This window comes from Ascaphus truei, chromosome 2 (assembly GCF_040206685.1).
Source record: "Ascaphus truei isolate aAscTru1 chromosome 2, aAscTru1.hap1, whole genome shotgun sequence".
In the NCBI taxonomy this organism is placed as follows: Eukaryota; Metazoa; Chordata; class Amphibia; order Anura; family Ascaphidae; genus Ascaphus; species Ascaphus truei.
The window spans coordinates 480,267,127-480,281,702 of NC_134484.1; the positions used below are offsets into that span (position 1 = coordinate 480,267,127).

General features: G+C 45.3%; 1 protein-coding gene across 7 annotated transcripts in view; it reads right to left on the bottom strand.

Moving 5' to 3' along the window:
- LOC142488400 (uncharacterized) overlaps positions 1-14,576 on the bottom strand; it is a 68,660-nt gene that overhangs the window by 26,063 nt on the left and 28,021 nt on the right. The gene's annotated exons all lie outside the window — the stretch shown is intronic.

Sequence of the window (14,576 nt, forward strand, 5' to 3'; positions counted from 1 at the left end):
TTAACACAAAATTATTTTAAGTGGTATAATAAATTTGATGTTTTAACTTTTGTTCATTACATAATTATGTTGTATGTTATTAAAGATTATCTTTTAATCATGTTGCATACTCGTGGGAACACTGCAGATTAATACCAATTTGGCACTGATGCAAATAATTAATTGTTTAATTAACACATGTATGCTATATAACACTGAGACTCGAGCAACCAGCAATGAACGTGCCCCTGACGAAGAGGACAAGCGTCCTTGAAACGCGTAGGGCGGACATTGCTAAGGTTGCTGCTGTTAGTTGGGAGTCAACACTCGGCATTGAGAGGACGCAGTGATCGGAGCTCCTGGAGTTCCGTGCTCGAAGAGGAAGCAGGTGACCGCCCCTAATCCAACCCCCTGATCGACGTCACGCGCCGACGTCACGAGTCAGCTGACGCGGAAGCGGTACGACACTGATCGGAACGAGGAGGAGGGCTGAATATCACCGCACCGAAAAGAGCAGAAGCGTCCTGGCACCCCTGTTCCTGCGGTTATTATCGATACCGAGATGCTTGTACCAACTTCTATTCTGTGAGTTTTTATAACCGTTTTTATTTGACTATAAATCTAACAATACTACCCTATGGGCCTTGCGCTTTTTTCTTTTTTCTCCCCCTGTCTATAGCTTTTCCTGGTCCCGAGGTTGGTTCCAGATGCAAAGAGGCTGCATACCCATTGGAGATCAAGATTGGACTCTATATTTGGGACCACAAAAAGCAAATCTCATGGACATTAAGTATCATAATTTAATTGTTTGTAATAATTGTTTCCATTTTTGCTGTGTAAATCCCTTGTTATTTTATTTTTCCTTTTTTTATATGTCATTGAATATATATAAAGGTTAATAGGTAAGAGCGCTGGTGAACACACTTGAAGGCAGAGGGGCTAATACCCACCTGCTTCCAACTGTGTTATACTCATTCAACAACCCCTCACTCAGTCTGACTCTGCTCTGGAAGCTGCCCTCTCTTACGGTGGCCTTTCTTTCACCCACAATCCACACCCTGATGGCAGGGGTGGAAGTGTGGGGCTCCTGCTCTCTGCCGTTACCGAACCCTTCCTACTCCTCCCTCTCTTGCTTTTCCCCTCCTTTGAGGCTCACACTGTCCAGATCTTCTCTCCACTCCCTGTTCATGTAGCGGTCATATATCGCTCACCTACCTCTACTCATCTGCCTTTCTCTCTTACTTTGAATCCTGGCTCACTTTCTTTCTCTCCTCAGACTCCCCTGTTCTTCTCCTTGGGGACTTCAACTGCCACATTGATGACCCCTCTCTACCTTGGGCTTCCTGCTTTCTCTCTAACCTCTTCTTTTGGCCTTCAACAGTGGACTGCAGCCAGCACCCACGAGGATGGCCAATACCTAGATCTGGTTTTCACTAAAAACTTTTCCATCTCTGATTTCTCCATTTCCCACTTTCCTCTCTCTGACCATCACCTCATCTAATTTTCTCTCTCTCCCTCTCTTCTCCATCTCCCCTTGTTTCCGCAGAAACCTGTGCTCTATTAACCTAGCAGCCTTTGATTCCACTTTACTCTCCTTCCTCTCCTCTCCAAGTTCTGCTCCAGACCCTGACAACCTGATCCGGAACTACAACTCTGCCTTATCGTCCTCGCTTGATATACATGGCCCACTTTCTCTCTGCCGTCCCCGCCCTTCTAACCCCAGACCCTGGATCAATTCCCACACACACGCATGCTGCGTTCCTCCCCTCGTTCCTCTGAACGCCTCTGGAGGAAATCTCACACACTCGCAGACTTCCTTCACTACAAATTTATGCTATTCTGTTTCAACTCTGCCCTTTCTAAAGCTAAACAAACCTACTTTTCCTCACTAATCAACACGCACAAGTTTAACCCACGCCAACTCGTCTCTGTGTGTTAAGAATCCGATTTCTCAGCGCCGTCCGCGCAACACACAGACTACCCTCAGGGAGACCCAGGGCGCGCAGCGCAACCTCCACTTGCCTGCCTCCACAGGCCGTCAGCTCCTCTGTTGCTGCAGGGTCCCTCCCCTCGGCAGTTCCACCGCTCCTCCTCAGGGGCAGGCGCGGGTCCTCCATCCCGTGCGCACACGTGTGTCCTCCTCCAACGCTGCTCGCGTGCACACGCAGCTTACAGACCGCGCACGCAGCATCCACTCTTCTACTTCCACTCCTGCTGTGAGCCTCCGCCCCGTACTCCGCACGGGTGTAATCAGAGTACTAACAGTGCTCACCTGGGTTGTATCAGCCACACCAATCCAGAGACTCCCTGCAGTCCTCCTGACCCGCCCCCATCACTGATTGGTCAGCCCAGCCTTATCTAGCATCTCTGAGCCCTCACTCATCGCTCGACAGTCTCTGTATGGAAGTGTTTGGTGTACTCTCGGTTACAACAGGTTTTGACACGGCTCGTACGACAACCCCATTTGGGTTTCGACTTCGGCTCTCCTTGGACTCCATATTCTCTGGCATCCCACGATCACGGCTTGGACTTCAACCTTCCTCATCTCTCTGCTCCCTGACCTCGGCAAGGCAATCACTATTCTACTCCTATACCCGGTACCGGCAAGTATTGTCTACGTTACTCACATCTGGCCTGGCAACGCTTAAGACCACACTCTGGACACGCTCCCTTTGCTGCGGGTATTCCTACCTCCCCCTTCAGCACAGGGGACGGGTCTGGTCTGCGGGCAGCACCGGCGTAACACTGACTCTACTCAAACCACCCTCAGCTGCCGCCTCTTCCTTGTTCACTATTTCAAGGAAAATGTGGAATCCATACATCAGAACATCCCCTCAGTTTCCTCCTCCCATCTTACACCACTCCCTAACTCTCCTCCTGCCTTCCTTAACTCTTTTTCCACTGTCTCAGAGGAGGATGTGTCACTGCTGATTTCCTCTTCTCCATCTACCCCTTGCCCTGTTGACCCTATTCCCTCCCATTTCCTAAAACCTCTTGCTCCTACAAAAATCCCTACACTCCCACACATTGTTAACTACTCCATGTACTCTGGTATCTTTCCCTCCTCCTTTAAACATGCAACAGTTATACCATTACTAAAAAATATGAAGCTTGAACCCATCTTTCTAACCATCGACCTGTCTCCCTCCTGCCTTTTGCCTCTAAACTCCTTGAACGTCTTATATTCTCTCGCTTGCTCCACTTTCTTAACACCTATTCTCTCCTAGACACCCTACAATCTGGCTTCTGCACTGCTCACGCCACTGAAACAGCCCTCACTAATATAACTAACGACTTCCATGCTGCCAAAGATAGAGGTAATTACACTTTGCTCATACGACTTGACATCTCTGCAGCATTTGACACCGTGGACCACCCTCTTCTCCTCTTACCCCTCCCATCGTACTTTCAGTGTCTCTTCAGCTAACACCTATTCCTCCTCTATCGATCGCTCTGTGGTGTACCCCAGGGCTCTGACCTAAGACTTGCTGTACAGACCAAAGTTTCTGAATGTCTCTCTGCGATATCATACTGGATGGCCTTCCGACGACAAACTTATTATGGCAAAAACAGAGCTCCTCATACTTCCTCCCAAACCTGGCCCTACTATCTCCTTCCACATTACTGTTGGAAGTACTATCATTCACCCAGTAGCCCAAGCACGCTGCCTTGGGGGTCACACTCGACTCCTCTCTCACATTCAAAACATATCTAAAACCTGTTGCTTTTTTTTTTTGTTGCTAAAACTCTGACTCAGGCCCTCATTCTCTCCCGTCTCAATTACTGTAACCTCCTGCTGTCCGGCCTTCCTGCCTCTCACCTGTCTCCCCTACAAGCTATCCTAAACGCTGCTGCCAGAATCACTCTACTCTTTCCAAAATCTGTCTCAGCGTCTCCCCTGCTGAAATCACTCTCCTGGCTTCGGATCAAATCCCGCATCTCGCACTCAATTCTCCTCCTCACTTTTAAAGCTTTACATTCTTCTGCCCCTCCTTACATCTCAGCCCTAATTTCTCGCTATGCTCCATCCCGACTGTTGCGTTCTGCTTAAAGATACCTTCTCTCTACCCCCTTTGTATCTAAAGCCCTCTCCTGCCTAAAACCTCTGACAGCCCTACACCTCTGGAATGTCCTTCCTCTCAATACACGTCTAGCACCCTTTCTATTCGCCCTTCCTCTCAATACCTGTCTAGCACCCTCTCTATCTACCTTTAGGACCCACATGCTTAAAGAACCATATATGAGTAGCACCATGGCTAATATATACACAGTACATAAAGCTTGGCCCCCTGCAGACGCACTTAACAGAATGCCCTCCTACTGTCTCTGTATGTTCTTCCTACCTACCAATTAGATTGTAAGCTTTTCGGAGCAGGGACTCCTTTTCCGAAATGATACTTTTAGGTCTGAAGCACTTCTTCCCAAGATCTATTATTTGTTATTTATAAGACAGTCACATGTATTACTACTGTAAAGCGCTATGTACATTAATGGCGCTATATAAATACATACATACATGAAAATGACAGATCTCACAGCATGGATAGGCACAGATTAGGTTGCCGTGCGACAAGCGGTCGACAACCGGCAGTTGCAGCTGCAGGTTTGTTTAGCCTGGGAGAGGGCAGAGTGGAAACAGGATAGAATACATTTGTAGTGAAGGAAGTCTGCTAAAGTATGAGATCTCCTCCAGAGGCGTTCAGAGGAGAGAGTGCCGGAACCCGGAATGTGTGTGTGGCATGGTGTGGGGTTAGAAGGAGGAGAACAGCAGAGAAAATAGGGGCATATAGATCAAGAGAGGAGGATAGGGCAGAATTGTAATTCATCACCAGGTTGTCAGAGTCTGTAGCAGAGAGAGGAGCAAAAAGTGGAATTAAGAGCCGGTAGCTTAATAGAGCGCAGGTCTCTGCAGATAGGAGAACATTGAACATTCTGGTTGTTAAACCGACATATCTTTTCGTACATCCACAAATTAGCACAAACAAATTCGGTGTTACAATTTGTAAAAAGACGCATTATCATAGGATCGAATTCACAAGTCCTATACTGCTGCTCATGCTCCGCTCACCCTGCTACCCCTTAGTACATTTACTCCTGACCCCCACGCTTATCCATCCTGCTACCTCCCTCCCAAACCCCTAATCTCAAGCTGTATAAACTCGCAGGCCTCCTCCTACGCTATCCCGGCACCTCTGGTGACACCTATACGGGAGTATCTCTATAGTTCACATCTCACCCAGCGAAGTCCATTGTGGCCTCTCTGCGGTGTTGTGCTGTGTGTTAACTGCACCTCGCGCAATGACCGATGACGGGATCTAGCACTATAATCTCCCTCCTCCTGCTATGGGTATTTTCCCTCGCCTGCTTGTGGCTGCCTCCTATTGAATCTAACCCACCCTGCCCCTTAGATCCGCTGCCCCTCACCCCCCAACCCCTCCGCCAGGACTCCTACCTCTGCCTCTATCCCATACTCTCCAGGCCGCCCCAAGCTATGTTTAGAGGCCCCCGCTGTCCACTTTCCCCCTCTCCAGCTCCTTTAGCTTACCCGGTCCCCCGGCAGCGGAATTCACGCAGCTACCAGGATCCCCGGGGCAGCCACTGTGCAAGTGTCAGTCTGAGGCTCCTGAGCTGTCCGTCAAAGAGTTTGTTGGCGTCTCCTGAACTCTTTCACCTCCGGGTTCCCCTTGTCGTTTCCTCCGCGAACGGTGGCAAGTCCTGGTAGCCGCTTTCATTCTGGTCGGGTACCTCTCAGGCTTGTCGGTGCCGTTGTTGCGGGTTTCACGCCATTTCTCCGCCGTCGTCGTCAGTGCACCTCCTTCCTCTCCTAGGGAGATCCATATTGCCTAGCCATGTGGGCCTGCTATTTTCCCCCTACTTGCTCCACTGCAACTTCAAATGTATGCAAAGAGGCCCAAAAGAACTGGATCGGCGTGAATTCGGGATCAGGGCTCTCTCTTAACCTGAACAAGGTAACAGGCTTTGCCCCTTTAAGAGGCATAACTTTTTACAATTGTGTAGCGGTTTGGCTCCTTTAAGTCTTTCATGGCTTAATTGGATAATTGAATGATTGCCTGTGAGGCCTCCCTCAATTGCTTTCTCCTTCCGCTTGTCTACAGCATTGCTCACCGTCATCCAGCCTGCGTCGAGGGAGAGTCGGATCTCAGCCTGGTGAGTAAATACTTCTGTAATTCCTAATTCCCGCAGGAACTCCTCAACTTCTGAGGCATGCTTGTGTGTGCGTCCTTCCATTTTTTATAACAAGAAGTCCAAAGGGGAAGGCCCATCTATATTTGACACCTTTATCCCTTAGGATTTTCGTGATGTGTTGCGGGGTCCTTCATTTATTGAGAGTAGTAGGGGAAATATCTTGGAAGATAAGCATCTGGATCCTCTCAAACTTCCCTGTGGGAGAGGCTCGGGTGATTCTGCACAGTTCTTCTTTTAATTTTATAATAATGCAGTCTTAGAATCACATCTCTCAGAGGATTGTTTGGCAGGGGCTTTGATCGGAGCGCTCTATGGCAACGGTCCATCATGAGCTCTTTCCATGAAGCAGGGAGCCCATCCATCTGCTCAGCATCAAGGATCTCCTCTGGGATCTAACGGATCCTGATGTTATTGCGGCGATCCCTGTTTTCCCCGTCCTCCTGTTTTTCTTCTAAGTCTGTAACTCTCTTTTTGAGGAGGGTCAACTCCTGTTCAGTATCCTTCTGACATTTAATTGAGGCGTCCATTTTCTGCTCCAGTTCATTTGTGCGGTCCCCGATGCTATTTATATCTTTCCTGAGACTCTCCACCTCGCTGTGGAAAAAGGCTCTCTGGTCTTGAAACAGTTTAGTAATGTCTTTTGTTATTACTAGCTGTAGCTCAGGGTTCTCCCCCTGTCCTAGTGTGGAATCCGTATCAGAGCCTCCGCCGGGTGACATGGCTCTCCTCCTTCGCGTGCCATTTCAGTACTTGTAAAATAAGCTCTCAAATCTAGCTCTTGCTTCTTTTTTTTGTGAGCGCGTTGTCATCCTCGGGTGTTCCTCCAACTGGGATCGTTGTGCGATCATTTTTATTTTGGGTGATTTCTGTGCTTTGTGCGCCGGGGGTTAGCGGAGCTACAGGTCTAAACCGTCATTCTCAAACCCGTCTAAAACTTAGGTCCCAGCTCATAATACTGTGCACAAGCATATATGTTTTAAAACACACACGGTTAAAGAACATATACACTTAAAAAAAAGGACTTAGGTTTTATTTATTTTTTCCTTAAACAGTTTGTTTTAAAACATATATGCTTGTGCACATTATTATGAGCTGGGACTTTCAGAACCAATGTTCGGAGGGAACCAGTGGGCTACCAACTTTGGTGCCACCCATACTGTATATTGGGGATGAAAGCTACAGGGGGGGGGGTCAGGGGTGTCAAGACCATTTGGGAAGGAGGAAAGGACTCAAGTATCCACGTCCTGGATCTTTTGATCTTCCATTTGGCCAACCATACTTAGTGGAGCCGGCAATGGGTCAGCTGGGGTGGGAAGATGCCGATGGTGGGCACATTCCCTATTGGCTGATTCATATTTCCCGCCCACCTGGTTTTTTTTCTCAAGCTGTTTCAACACGCCCCATGCCTCTGACATCAGCTAGGTGAGCCAGTTCTCCCTAAAAATGGATAATTGCTTTGTAGTATCATTGGAGTTGATTCGGACATTACTTGGTGGTATTATAATTGAAGCTTCATCTTCTTCAGTATCTGCTTTTTTGGAAAATAATTTTTGAAGTGCCAGTTTCCTGGTAAACTTCTGTAAATCAATATTTGTATCAAACAAATGAAAGTCCGTCCGTGGCGTGAAGTTTAAACTTTAATTCAATAATGAAAGTTGGCTGTATGTAACTAATCCAGAGATATTAATCACATGGTTTTCATCTGTACTCAAAATGTCTTTCTTTTCCCTGTTCCTTCCATTTCGTTTTCTCCTTTGTGATCTTCTGGTCAGTCTCGAAGCCTGGAGTTTTTTTGACTCTGGGAAAAAATATTGTCTGAGACATGCAGGACTGATCTCTAATAGAAGATCTATTTTGTAAAAAAGTATCATCTTTTTCAGTGGTCTTCGATCTACTTGAATCTCCTGTTTCTCTAGAGAAGGAAACTCCATGTGTCCTATGATCAGAGTCAAGCGCATTTGATTCGAAGCTTGATATGTCACAATATTTTTTCTTTAGAATGGACTTCTTGGGAGTTTGATTAGAAGACCTTTGAGTGGCCTGATGATTTGTAGTAGGTGTTCTTTGAAAGCCTTTGGATGGTGTCATAGCTGGTTTCTGCCACACACAGACTTGGTTGCGGTCGTAGTCCATTTTGTCGCGTTGAAACTTAGATTTGTTTCTTAGCGATAATTGTTTTTTCTAAGTTACTGGTGTTCCTGCAGAGCTTCTCATTATTTCCAACAAAAAAGTCTCCATATTCTCAAATTCATATAATTTTGAATGGAGAGTTTCAATATCTGTTGCCAGTAATTTCTTCTGCTGCAGTTTTGACTGTACGATTAGCTCCATAAGTCTATGTGAGCATTCATCCAATATATTCCGCCAACTGTCCTCAAAGTCCTTACTTTGGAAGCCGAAGGTGGGGGATGTCTTTATCTGTAGTCCTCTTGGGATCCGCTTAATTCTCAGTTCTCAATCGATGTTACATCCCACCACAAACATGTCCTGTATAAGGAATTTCTCAAGTTGCAGAAAATATGTAGACAAATCCGCTGGTTCATCACATGGTATGGCGCCGACCCATCAAAAACATTCAGCTAGTATTATCCTCATTGTTATATGTATAAACTCTAGCTGTATTAGGAGTTAAAGCTTCATCTTCAATAGTGTCCATTTTGTCTGTAAACCAGTATTATGCAGATAGGATAATGAATTATTTATTTCAAACCAATAAAAAACAGGATTAAAATATTCCAATTAGTGCCAGTCAAAAAAATGACTAATGAAAAAAAATACCAGTGATTGCAGTCCAGCCAGATATGTCAAATGACCATAGTATGATAACTTTCATGAACTCCTCAGAGCTATCACTTTGTAAGCCAAGTCGAGCAAAGAAAAGATAGGAGTAGAACACACCCAAGTAATGCTTCCCTGAGGCAAGTCCAGATATACATAGAATGAAGATAATGAAATCCCAGGCGGTATAATAAACATTCAGAGGATATGAATCACAAAGTTCAATAAAGTATAGAGTCTTGTTAAAGTATTTCCACAGTGTTCTCAGAATATACACATAGCCTGCAGGTTAACTGGCCTATTCCTAAAGGCACGATATTGTTAACATGCACTGCATGGGCCTGGTGGTTGAACAGTAGTACATGTGGGTATTGAAAATAAACTTGTACTCACTCAATTGTGTTTCTCCTCGTGGACCGTGCGCGTGCTCCAGCCGAAAGAGTGTCCATAGAGCCAGGGTGTGTGAGGCGGTGCATCAGCGAAGGGAAAAATTGTGGCTGGACTGCTTGTTAGTGGTACAAAAATACTTTATTTGCGGCACATAAAAACAGCGAGGGAAAAGAGACCCCCTCTGACGCGTTTCACATAGCGTTTGCGCGTTATAAAAAAGAGTGAAAAGACATACATACAATCAACCCTAAATACCCATGGTGTCCCCGTCCCGTGACCAAAAGAAATCAAAAGAATCAAAAACCGCCCCACGCCTGAGGTATACATAACCTCCGCCACCCACAATCACAGGCGGGGAGGTATTACACGGGACCCAGGGATCCTGGGTATGTAAACAATAACATTGATAGAATGCGGGACCGTCCCTTTAGAGAGCACATCACTCATAAAGGCGTTACATAGTTGGAGCTTTGTTCCGCAATCAACTTACACATAACATCTATAAATAAAAAAAAAAAAACATGAATTCTCCCCCCCCCCCCGATGGCACGGTGTCAAATGACGTCGCGGGTCATGTGACGTCACGTGACCCCACCGCGTCATTTGACGCGCGTTACCATGGCAGCGTGTAATGTCACATGACCCCATGGCGTTGCCCTGGCAACGCGTCGCCAAAGACCCGGCCGGCAGCAGGTGAGTTAGAGGCCTCACGCCTCCCCCGGCATTTAATTCCTGGGGGAGGCGCAGGGCCTCTGTAACCGCCCGTGACCCCCCTACAAATTCTCCTGCCCCCCCCTGGGGGTCGCGCCCCTCAGTTTGCGCACCGCTGATCTTAGACCATAGTCAAAGACCAATTAGATAGATGTACATCTTACAGTTGAAAGCACAATTGTATCTTCTGTAGTGCTCCCTGTCCTTAAATAAGTGTCCAATTCCCCCCACATCACAGATTATGCTGCTTGTCAGCCAAATCACTACGACATTCTGCAGTGAGTATCCAAATAGTGTAGTTGGAACACTTAACTGGCACATTATTTTGCGGTGAGCTACATGTAACCGATCTGGTCCGGATAGTGAGTCAAACAGCGCAAAAATGCACAGTTGCAGACAGGCACACGCCGTGTGTGTTTGCGGCTGCACTTATATAGTGCTGGCTACGGATGACGTCTCCCGTCTCCGTAACCATTGAGAAAGTTGTAATTTGTTTTTGGGAGACGTCTCTTGCTACAAGGGGAGCGACATCAGGCAAGGGGGAAGGCAGAGGGGCGGAGACAAGAGCAAGGGGGAAGGCAGAGGGGCGGAGACAAGAGCAAGGGGGAAGGCAGAGGGGCAGAGACAAGAGCGAGGGGGAAGGCAGAGGGGCAGAGACAAGAGCACAGGGGAAGGCAGAGGGGCGGGGACAAGAGCAAGGGGGAAGGCAGAAGGGCGGAGACAAGAGCAAGGGGGAAGGCAGAGACAAGAGCAAGGGGGAAGGCAGAGGGGCAGAGACAAGAGCACGGGGGAAGGCAGAGGGGCGGGGACAAGAGCAAGGGTGAAGGCAGAGGGGCGGGGACAAGAGCAAGGGGGAAAGCATAGGGGCGGAGACAAGAGCAAGGGGGAAAGCAGAGGGGCGGAGACAAGAGCAAGGGGGAAGGCAGAGGGGCGGGGACAAGAGCAAGGGGGAAGGCAGAGGGGCGGAGACAAGAGCAAGGGGGAAGGCAGAGGGGCGTGGACAAGAGCAAGAGGGAAGGCAGAGGTGCGGGGACAAGCGCAAGGGGGAAAGCAGAGGGGCGGAGACAAGAGCAAGGGGGAAGGCAGAGGGGCGGGGACAAGAGCAAGGGGGAAGGCAGAGACAGGGAGGAGTTCTAATTTCTGTTTGTATGCTGAATTTACTTTACTTTAAATGACGGGAGAATTTACTATTTTAAAGTTGTTAATATAGTGTTTCACGTGACACACACACACACACACACACACACACACACACACACACACACACACTGCATCAGAAGTTATCTGCTTGGTTACAGCCTGACACATCGTGAGACCGTCGCTGTAAAAATCAAATTCTACTGACTACAGGGAATCGGGTCGCTCCGTCGCCCCTACTATAAGCGCATGCTACAGATTCAATGCATTTGTTTTGAAGCGACGTCGTGGTGCCGGCACTATAAGCGCAGCCTAAGCCTGGAGGCGCGGTTCAAAGCCTGCATCAAGTTATAGCCTCGTTAAAGTGAAGATACTAATGTATCTCTTCAGTCTGGTATGCTACAAAATCAGCCCTTCCGCATCATGACGCCCTTACCACCTGACGTACGTTTCTCGTGTCTACGCTATCTCGAAGGTCAGGATATTATAGGTTAGTTGTTGCTATGACAATGGGCTCAGTATTAACCCTTATCATTGCTGGTTGATATTAAATCGCGCAAGTATATAAGGCATTGACAGCACCGCAGTGTGCATGTTAGTACAGCATCTACACTGCCACTCCTTATCTTATTGTATGTGACCAATCTTATAATCATTTGTAATATTACCATTAAAGGGCTTTAAGAATACAACTTATCATACTACACTGCGAGTGCATTCAAAGGGGATTTCTTTTTTCTTTTTGTATCACTTATGCCTATTAGCCCTATTGCACCACAGTGAATACACTTCACTTATCAGTAAAAAAACAATAGGTAGCGCTAACACTAATATTTATCAAAATATATGCTCTAAAAATAAATTGAATTAACATAAAAAGTGTAGCAGCCTAGATACACCTCTGACCCCTGGTCAGACAAGAGTAATGGTACTGGATGAGTATTATTAAAATTAACAGCAGATGTTACCTCACTCTATACAGTCATTGACCATGGTCAGGGTTGTGATGCTGTTGGCCGTTTCCTGGACTCCGATTCTTCAGTTACAGATTCATTCAAAACATTTTTAATTTCTAGCATTCAATTTATACGAACACATAATTTTTTTAATTTTAATAATTCTTATTATTTGCAGGTATGTGGCACCGCTATGGGTACCAGGTTTGCTCCCAGCTATGCCAACTTATTCATGGGCAACTGGGAAAATCAATATATCTGGTCCGGTTGTCCCTTTGGAGCAAGCCTGGTACTCTGGCGGCGCTACATAGACGATATCATTTTTATTTGGTCAGGCTCCACCCATCAATTAGAACTTTTTCAGCTTTATATGAATGACAATCATTTTAATTTAAAATTCACTTTTAATTCTAGCAATACATCTATTGAATTTTTGGATTTGGTTATTTATGTTATGGATAATAAATTACATACAAAAACATTTTTTAAGAAGGTCCAGGCAAACAATTATTTGCATGCCAACAGTCATCACAACCCTACATGGATCAACAACATTCCTAAAGGTCAATTTACTAGATTGAAGCGTAACAATTCAACTACTGAAACTTTCCATCAGCAGGCACATGATTTAAAAGACAAATTTATCAATAGAAAATATTCTTCTAATGACCTAGATCGAGCTATATTAGAAGTAGATCAAATTGATAGAAGTACTCTTCTTCAATATAAACAAAGAAAAAAAGACAGTTCTTCCATAAACATACCGTTTATTACCCAATACAATCAGATGGCTCCAGCCATCAAACAAACTTTATGTAAATATTGGCCGATTCTGAGAAAGGATAGGGATCTGGTAGATCTTTTACCCCTAAATCCTAAGATAATATTCACTAAAGCTCGGAATATTGGCCAAAAATTAGCTCCTAGTTGTCCTTTAACTCGTCAAAAGATTCGTACTAATAAAACAATAAATGGGTATTTCCCTTGTATTTCTTGTACAGCCTGCAAATTCAGCACTAGAAATGTTACGTTTAAATCCACAATTACAACAAAAATATACAACATCAAACAGTTAATTAATTGTAATAGTACAAATGTGATCTATCTCCTTGAGTGTCCTTGCGGTCTGCAGTATGTGGGTATGACAACTAGGCCCATCAAACGCCGCCTTTATGAGCATATTTACAATATTAAAAAAGGTTTAATTACCCACAGCGTTTCGAATAATTTTCTCCAGGTGCATGGTAGAAGCCCCGTAGGTCTGAGATGCACTGCCATAGAAGCTATTACACCAAATTGGCGTGGAGGAAACATCACAATGCAATTAGGGAGACGTGAATCCTTTTGGATTTACGAACTCTGTACTTTGGTTCCACAAGGCCTCAATGTTGATTTTGACCTTAAACCATTTTTATTGGACAAATAAACATCATTACACTTTATTAAATATTATATAAAGTTACATGTTCACAGTATGTATATTTTCACTATATATATGAATTTATTTAAATTAAATTTATTTACCACACCTACTAGTCACCTTGTGCATACACTAATCACTAACGACTAATCACGTATGTTTCTTGACACATATTGGTTTATATGTTAAGATACTAAGTTATCATATTTTTTGTCATCATTTTTTTTACATCATTTCTTTTATACCTTTTATTTAATAATACACTAGGTAAGCCACTTATATGTAGTTATTGTAGGTTTATTTGCAACATTAATGCAGTATATTATTCATCACCTAGACAGTGTATCTCATTCAATACATGTTGCCTCTAACACCTATATTCACCACTGACCATCAATTGGGCTAGTGTCAATGTTTACTTGACATCATATATTGCATGCTGTCTATCTTTAATGTTAATATCCATATTGATGATTTGAATCATTATAATGATCTTGGATTATATGTTTATATGTTTTTATGTGTTTTTATTTGTACAAATGTGTTTAACTATTTGTCTGCTAACCAATTGTTTTAATGCATTTTCCGTGATGTTGCTGATATATGCTGCAGTATTGAATTTGCACTACTGCGCATGACCGGGACTTTACTATGGGACATGTACCTTTAAATTTCTCCTATAAATAAACGGACACACAGGGACTTCTTTATTCAATTTACCCCTGAGGAAGGAGGCAGCAGCTTCCGAAACGCGTTGGGTGGTCCCCGATATCCCTGCGTTGCCATCAGCTGCCGTTACCCATTGCCAGCCCTGCCGTGCGGCTCTGTGACTCAAAAGCATCTTTTGAATTTGCCGCCTTTGGAGCACACGCGACCGCGAGGAGCAGGGGATTTGGAGGCACCATCTACACTGTGTCGGGTGCCTCTGCGCATGCCCGTACTGCTCAACCTACAGACAGTGATTTCCTGCCCCTGCTACAGCGTGGATGAACGCGTCC